Below are 8577 nucleotides of genomic sequence, written 5' to 3'. Positions count from 1 at the left end.
GCCTCTATGCCTAAGGCATAGAGGAGGGGCATGTAATATTTGATTGACAGCTGGGATTCTTAAATGAGTTTACAACAACTATGAATGCTTTAATAAAAAAAATAATTTGGATTTATGTTTAAATTGAAAAGGACTTTTATTATACAGCTTTTTATGTCTGGATGACAGGTCCCCTTTAAAACCTACAAATGGTTTGTTTTCTATAGGATAAACCATGAACTCCAAAGAGAAGTAAAGTTTAATCCCATTGGGACCTGAGAAACCTGGATGTGAAATGCTGCTGCTTGTATCACTTGCTGGTCCTATTGCCCCATGTATAACCAGCCTTGGTTCAATGGTGCATGTTGAATAGATGAACAATTGCATGAATCAACTGCAGCTTTTGCTAGTGATCAATAGCCTTTAACCTTTTAAACCCCTTTAAAAAATGTATTAGATATGCAGTGAAAAATATCTTTATTTTACCTTGAAGTTAAGTTAAGCGGTGGCATAACTGAAAGGAAAACCATTTTAAGAAACTTTTCATAAACAAACATTGATGGGTTTATTTACTAAAACTTGTTTTTTTCATATTCTACCAGAAAAAAACTCGACCTAACTCCCATCCACAAACTTATGAAGGTTAAAAAAAATCTTTAAATGGTTAAAGGGATACTGTCATGGGAAAACATGTTTTTTTTTTTCAAAACAAATCAGTTAATAGTGCTGCTTCAGTAGAATTCTGTACTGAAATCCATTTTTCAAAAGAGCAAACAGATTTTTTTGTATTCAATTTTGAAATCTGACATGGGGCTAGACATATTGTCAGTTTCCCAGCTGCTCACCGTCATGTGACTTGTGCTCTGATAAACTTTAGTCACTTTTTTCTGCTGTGCTGTGAGTTGGAGTGATATCACCCCCCCCCCAGCAGCCAAACAAAAGAACAATGGGAAGGTAACCAGATAGCAGCTCCCTAACACAAGATAACAGCTGCCTGGTAGATCTAAAAACAACACTAAATAGTAAAAGCCAAGTCCCACTGAGACTGATTCAGTTACAAGTAGGAGAAATAACAGCCTGCCAGAAAGTAGTTCCATGCTAAAGTGCAGGCACAAGTCACATGACTGGGGCAGCTGGGAAACTGACAATATGTCTAACCCCATGTCAGCTTTGAAAAGTGAATATAAAAAAAATCAGTTTGCTCTTATGAGAATTGGATTTCAGTGCAGAAGTCTGCTGGAGCAGCACTATTAACTGATGCGTTTTGAAAAAAAACATGTTTTCCCATGACAGTATCCGTTTAAAGGGACAGCTGCCATTGAGGTTTACATGAATTTGATGGTTTTAGATGGAGTATTTTCGGATTCAGACTTTTAGCAGCTTCTGAGCATAATACATCTCAAAAATGTGAGTTTTTTCCTATACAAATTCTATTTTTTTTTTTTAAATTTTTTTTAATAAATAACCCCCTGAAACTGTAAATCAGTCATTGCCCCATTTGGGCCCCTATACATCCTGCCCCCAGAGCAATAACAGAACATGATGCATTGTGCTACTCCTACAGTTTATGTTCCATTGACTGGAACACAGTGGGATAAATTGCAAACAATCTTTGGATCACAAAGCCAGAAAATGGACTGGTAAATAGTGTAGTTTCTAGGTGTGTGCCTAGTATATACCATACAGGCGCCACCAATTTCCCTTATGAGAAGCAACCCAAGGGCATTCCCAGGTTGGTGCAGCTCTTTGTACAGCAACAACAACAACAGACTTTAACAAAAATCTCTAAGAAATGTTAGTATCTACTATTTATAATATTATTTAGAAATGATTGTAACATGTTTTCAGTGCATACTTTATTCTAAGGAAATGATGCTGGCCATCTAGTGGCATATTTAAGATGCTCTGCTTGCCTGACAGCCTGCCCCACATATACCAGTCCAATCAGGTATCCAGACATCCACCCTAGTAACCTTCTCATATACAAATTTACAGGACCATAGCAGTTCCCTACCTGTGAATTCATTATCCAACAACATGAAGACATTCCCCTCCCTGCAGAAATGTTCCCTTAAAACTCACCTCTTCCATGAAGCTTATACTCTTACCTAAATACTTCTAACATCTATTATATAGCATAGAATATCATACCCCATAGCATATCATTTTTCACACATCTCATTCTGCTGACCCATTATCTCGTCACTAATAGTCATAACACTAACAATATTTCTCCAACATCTACTCCCCCCCCACAGCTGCATATTTTTATACCTTGTGTCTCACTTATTCCCACCTCTATACATTATAAGCACTTGCAGGAAAGGCCCTCATTACCTAATGTATCAATTGTCAAGTATAGCACAGCAGAATATGTTGGAGCTGCATAAATAAATGTAATAATAAGGCATGAAACAATTCCCTTTATGCAGTGCAAAAAAAGTGTTTTATGGGTATATGTTATCCTTTCTATCCTATAAAATGCTGTTAAACCCCTATAAATTGCATGAATTTACAGGCTGTCTTGTGTCTTATGTGGCCTTGTTTACAGGGCATTGCTGTTAATTAGGAAAATAGTGATCCTTTGAACAGGAAAGATAAATTTGTACATATATATATGTGATTAGTGTAATTCATAGCCCCTTCCTAATTCTATTTATTTTCTTTTCCTCTTTTCATGTTTGTCCTTATAACCTGGCCATTCTGTTGTGTCTTGATTGTATCCATCACTATTAATTTACATATTCAGAGCAGCCCTCCTTTGTTTACATTGGCCAAGTATCCCTTTCCTTATTTATATGTGCACAGTTACCCCTGCCTTTATTTATACAGACACAGCAGCCTACCTTTATTCACATTTCCACAGCAACCCATCTTTAAAGTAGGGTTGTTTTATTTATATTTGCACACCAGGTGTCTCTTTATTTATATAAGCATGGCAGGGTCCACCAATATAAAGGCACAGCAGGATGCCCAAAAAAATTATAAGAAATTATATCGGCAAGGCCATTGACGGATTTAGGCTAAACTGGGTCCTCTGACAGAACAGCGATTTGGAGAACCTTCTTCAACTGCCTGTCTTCTGTTGATGTTATAGACAAGACTAGAGTTTCTCTGCACCACCAATACCACAACAGCTAACAAAATAATGTTTGTTCCACACTAGTCCTTCTTCATCACTTACTTTCAAGCCCCATACAACCCCAAGCTTTTATGGAGCTCTTGTCAGGTGTCTAAAATTCCTTGTGGATTATCAAATTCTGAGCATGCCCTAATAAACCCTAATAAAATAATATAGGAAAAGTGGCCTTTCCATTACCTGACATGATGTCTTTACAGTTAATAGGACTATATTATTATAGTGCTGAGAGACTAATGGTGGCCATACACGGGCAGATAAAGCTGACGATATCGGTCGTTTGGACCGATTTGACAGCTTATCTGCCCATGTATGGGGGCTTCCGACGGGTCTTCCCGATCAATATCTGGCCACGATATTGATCGGGAAGGTTGGATTTTTACCCGACCGACCCGTCGGAGCCGCTTGGCGCATCGTAATTCGATCGTTCGGCCATATGGCCGAACGTTCGAATTACCCCCGATATAGCCATGCAGTTTAGTGGCATATCAGGGAAAGATCCGCTCGTTTGGCGATGTCCAATATGCTGCCATCTTGGTCAGGAGTATCAGAATCTACTGATCTTTACTACAAGCTGATCTGAGGCTAGAATTACCAATAACAATGGACTAGAGCCTGCTATATAGCAGGTAAAACATAAAAAGCAATAAATATAAGCAAATATTAGTAACTCTCTGGTTTTAAATTTGTCATCTATCAGTCTGAAAGAACTGCTGTCATTAGACAAAGCTCGAAAAACTGGCCTACAATATATAATGTGACAGATAATATATTAGTTTGGGGTGTTTTTCCACAGCTTTCTAAGATATAGTGAATAAAGTACCCCCTCTTAAAATATAAGGATATTATAAGTTACCGAGGAGTTTCATGACCATATAAAAACACGAGGCCGGAGGACGATTTTATACAGGTCATGGAACTCCGAGGTAACTTCTAATATCCTTATATTTTGCAACTGGTGGTACTTTATTTATTATAATACACAAGTTTCAGAGAGTCACGTGACAGAAATGACATCAGAACTCACTGTTCATAACTGATGACATCAGAACTCACCGTTTATAAGGATATAATTTACAAGATATTCATGGCTTTTGTGTATTATAAGATTATTATTACCTTCCACCTCTGTGGTGCAAAAAAAATATCTAGAAAATAGTTGGATACCACCTATGTTTACAGAGAGTGAGTATGTCAAGCAGTGGAATGCAGGGAGGCACAGAGGGTGCAGCATCTACATGAAAAAATGTAAACTGTTCTAGGAATTACTGTAAAATTAGAAGGTATAGAATACATTTCACACTACCATAGGTCACTACCTGACCACCCTCTCTCTCTCATTTATAGACAAGTCTTTGCAACTGGCTGTTTGGCTGCAATGGGTTTACCAACTCAGTGTGACAGTAGAGGCAAATCTTATCAAAACATTCCTACTTGTAACCTCTACCAAGAACTGGAATGTTTTTTTTACTACGGACTAAGGTTAGGACTTTAAGCAATTAAAATAATGCAACCCTATACCAACCTGACATGGCAAAAGGTAAGAAGGAGAGTATCTGGAGCAAAATAAAAAAGTAAAATGGAAAGAAAGCCATGATTTGATGACACTTTTTTTAGAACAGTGTTGAACTGATGACATTTTAACAAGTTTTCTGGTTTCAGAGCTTCTGCTTAATATTCATGTAAATGTACATATTTGAAAAAATCCTCCAAATGTGTCTTGCTTTATACATACTTCATATCTGAAAAACCACAGGACCCAGGCATTCTGGATAACCTGTGTATACAGTACATACATAAATACGTACATAATACATAACAACACAGACTGACGCAGGAGGTAATTGAGGCATTATTTATTTAAGCTTAGAATACAAGTTTTTTTTTTTTACAATATTCTGCCCAATATTATACAGCTCATATTGGGACTATGTCATCAGTAAATAATGCACCCTACCATTTGCCAAGTACATGCTCTTTGGGATATATTTATCAAAGAGTGAAGTTACAGATCACCACAATTCCACCACTCTCCATTCATTTCTATGGGATTTTTAAAAGAGTGTTTATTAATGGGTGAAATATGCCTTTCAAAATCCCATAGAAATAAATGGAGAGTGTCTGAATTATACTCTAGAGGACAATGGTGACCTCTAACTTCACTCTTTGATCAATATACCCCATAGAGAGATGATAGAAGTTTTGGAATTTAAAAAATTCTGACTGACATCCCTACCATATATCAGTTGGGTGTGTGAAGGTTTGTTACATTTCAGACATGCAGATTATTTGAGACTAGTCCGTTATATTCTTTATATTAAGCTGTTGCAATGCACAACATTATACAGCTCAATTATGCTAGTTAAATAATTAAGGATGCACCGAATCCTTCGGGATTCGGCCAGGATTTTAGCAGGATTTGGATACGGCCGAATCCTTCTGCCCAAATTCGAATCCTAATTTGCATATGCAAATTAGGGGAGGGAAATCGCATGACTTTTTGTCAAAAAACAAGGAAGTAAAACATGTTTTCCCCTTGCTACCCCCGATTTGCATATGCAAATTAGGACTCGGATTCGGTTCAGTATTTGGCCGAATCTTTCACAAAGGATTCTGGGAGTTCGGCCAAATACAAAATAGTGGATTCGGTGCATCCCTATAAATAATGCACCCTACCATTTGCCAATTACATGCTCTTTGAGAGATGATAGAAGTTTCTGACTGACAGTTTGCATAGGCTGTTATGAATTTTTTTTTTTTGATAGTTTAAGTAATGGTGATGTTCAGTTCATTGTGTTGGATTAGAACAGTGCTCCCACCCTCTTAGAGCTTGTACCAGGGAGAGCTCAGCCTGAAGGCCATTTAAGGTGAGATTTATGTAGCACCCATTTGCTCTCCTGAAAGCCCAGATAGTAGGTTAACTTGATTTAGATTTAGAGTTGAACATTGTTTGCTCTGATATTATTGGAAATATTGATAAATAGCTGATATAACAACATTTTATGTGACCTTGTTATGAGCTTTATGGGGCTCTAAACAAAGTTTGGTCATCCAAGGGGTTTAAAACAATAAACCTGACAACTACTGCTTTAGAAGCATGTGTGGGTGGTACCTACAGTAACTTCCCTACTAGAATACAATTTCATGCTTGCATGATATTCTTTATGCAGGTTCAGATGAGTGAGGCTTACAGTACTGATGGCATAGTAAGTATAACAAACAAGGACATTTCAATTTCAAAGAGATTGCATGTGAATTATGTCCCTCTTACCAAAATGTTGCTCCACTATATGAGTAAGAACCTGCCTGCAATACATTGTTTTCATTATTTGCTGGTATCTACATAGTGCAACAAATTTCTGCAGTGCCTTACAGTGATGATATATCATAACCTGCCCCACCAGAACTTACAGTCTAAGGCCCCTATCATATTCACACAATATTATCAGGAGCCAGTTAACATGCATGTACATTTTTGGAGTGAGGGAGGAAATCCACACATACACAGAGAACATATATAATAACTGTTTGCAAAGACACCAGGGCTGAGCCACCATGCTGGCGCTCTATTTGAAAAACAAGTAGGGAGAAAGTTTAAGGTTATGCCAGTATTGTGTATGATTTACATCCTGGTGTTTATAAGGCAAGGGATTCCAGAAAGTTCTCTTACATCCACCTTAGTTTGGTGGTTTTAATGTGTGGCAGAAGTAGGGTTGCCACCTGGCAGGTGTTTTACCAGCCTGACAGCTAAAAATGATGGCTGATCCCAATATTATTAATAGACAAAAAAGATAAATATATAGGAAGGCTGGTATTTTTTTCCAGAAAAGGTGGCAACCCTAGGCAGAAGTGGTGTGAGAGATTCTGGTAACTCCATATGTTGATGGCTGCATTGTTCTGTATTGTATGTCTGATGCAGTGGAGTAACTTTAGAGGGAGCAGATCCAACAGAGCTGGGCCAGGCGCCCAAGGCAACTGGGCCAGCTGTGGCGCTGGTTGAGTGCGGCAATAGGTGAATTGGTGCTCGTGCACGCATGCGTGAAACGGACCATGCTCGTGTGTGCATGCGCAAAAATGGTGCGCTCAATATACAAAGTAAAAGTGGCAACAGTTGGAGAGAGAGGGGACCGGATATGGGGTAGGCGACAGAGAAGGTACGCACCTGGCGCCCCCCCAGCTTTGCGCCCTAGGCACGTGCCTACTCTGCCTAGCCCTAGTTCCGGCCCTGAGACCCAGCAAGTACATGGAGACCTGGGAAACAAGTTGCCATGTGTGTGTGCTGGGCTGAAGAATTTTTATGGACGGTGGGACAGGGCCCTCCTTGACTCATTAAAAAATTTTTTAAGGTACCAGGGGTGGCTTTTTGCCGTAACCCTGGTAAAGTCCAACTTGATACAGGATTTTTACCCTATTGCAAAAAGCACTTGCCGCAGATCCTATGTTTCCCAGGTTCCTGTTTAATAAAGATTCACCGTGCACACAAACAAACCAAGCATGTTAGGTCACATGAGCTAATTAATGGACGAATTGGCTTCCAAGCTTCTTCCTGTTATAGTTAGAGCTGCAGTATCTCTGGTCAGGTGATCTCTGAGGCAGCACAGAGAATATCATAAAAATAAGGATCAAGGGAAAAGATGTAAAAGGGCAATATTTACTGAAATATATATTCCAGTTTGTTAAGATTCTCAGATATGTCACTTAATATGATATCTGTAGCATAAGTATTCATTTCAGGGGTATAGTTTTCCTTTAATAACAAAGTATGAGCTATACAACTTGCATCACAACTCACCCTTCAGTTTTTTCAGGCTTTGGATTTGGGCAAATCTGTAGTCTTTAGCAGAACTGAAAACTTTAAATTACTGTAACTTTAAATGCTCAGATTTGGTTAATTTAAATATGGAAATTAGGTTTTGTTTTTGCTATTTTGATTAATCTTCTGGGGAGGATTCAGTATTCAGTTGAATCAAAATATTCTGGATCTGTAAAAGTCATGTATTTGTGTTATATAGAAATAGATAGGTATTTTTACCAGTCTCCATGCTGTGGCCCTCAAGCCTTTGCAAAACTGCAGCTTCCGACATGGCAGCGTGCAAAAGCTGAAGACTGTCAGGGGCTGATGGGAGTTGTAGTATAACTTTAAGGATAAAGGTTGCACAGTTGCTCTTTAAGAGTATTTCCCAATGCCTCGGAGCCCAAACTGATTACCCAGTGTCCCAGAGATACCAATGTCCCCATGTCATTAGGCTGATAATGATCCAGGGCATTATTATAGAGCTTATTTCATGTTTCCATGAGGATGAGATAACATTTCTGCCTGTGGCCCTGTTGGCAGCAGTGTAACTTACAGGCAGAAATAAGCAATTTTATACAGCAAGCCGTGCATGTAATCCATACAGAGGAAAATGTCTGTTTGTGACAGAGTGATATGTGCTCAGCTCAGTGTAGGACACTTTTTT

The sequence above is a fragment of the Xenopus laevis genome, chromosome 1S (genome assembly GCF_017654675.1).
Source record: "Xenopus laevis strain J_2021 chromosome 1S, Xenopus_laevis_v10.1, whole genome shotgun sequence".
NCBI classification, from domain to species: domain Eukaryota; kingdom Metazoa; phylum Chordata; class Amphibia; order Anura; family Pipidae; genus Xenopus; species Xenopus laevis.
This window is presented reverse-complemented; position numbering follows the sequence as displayed.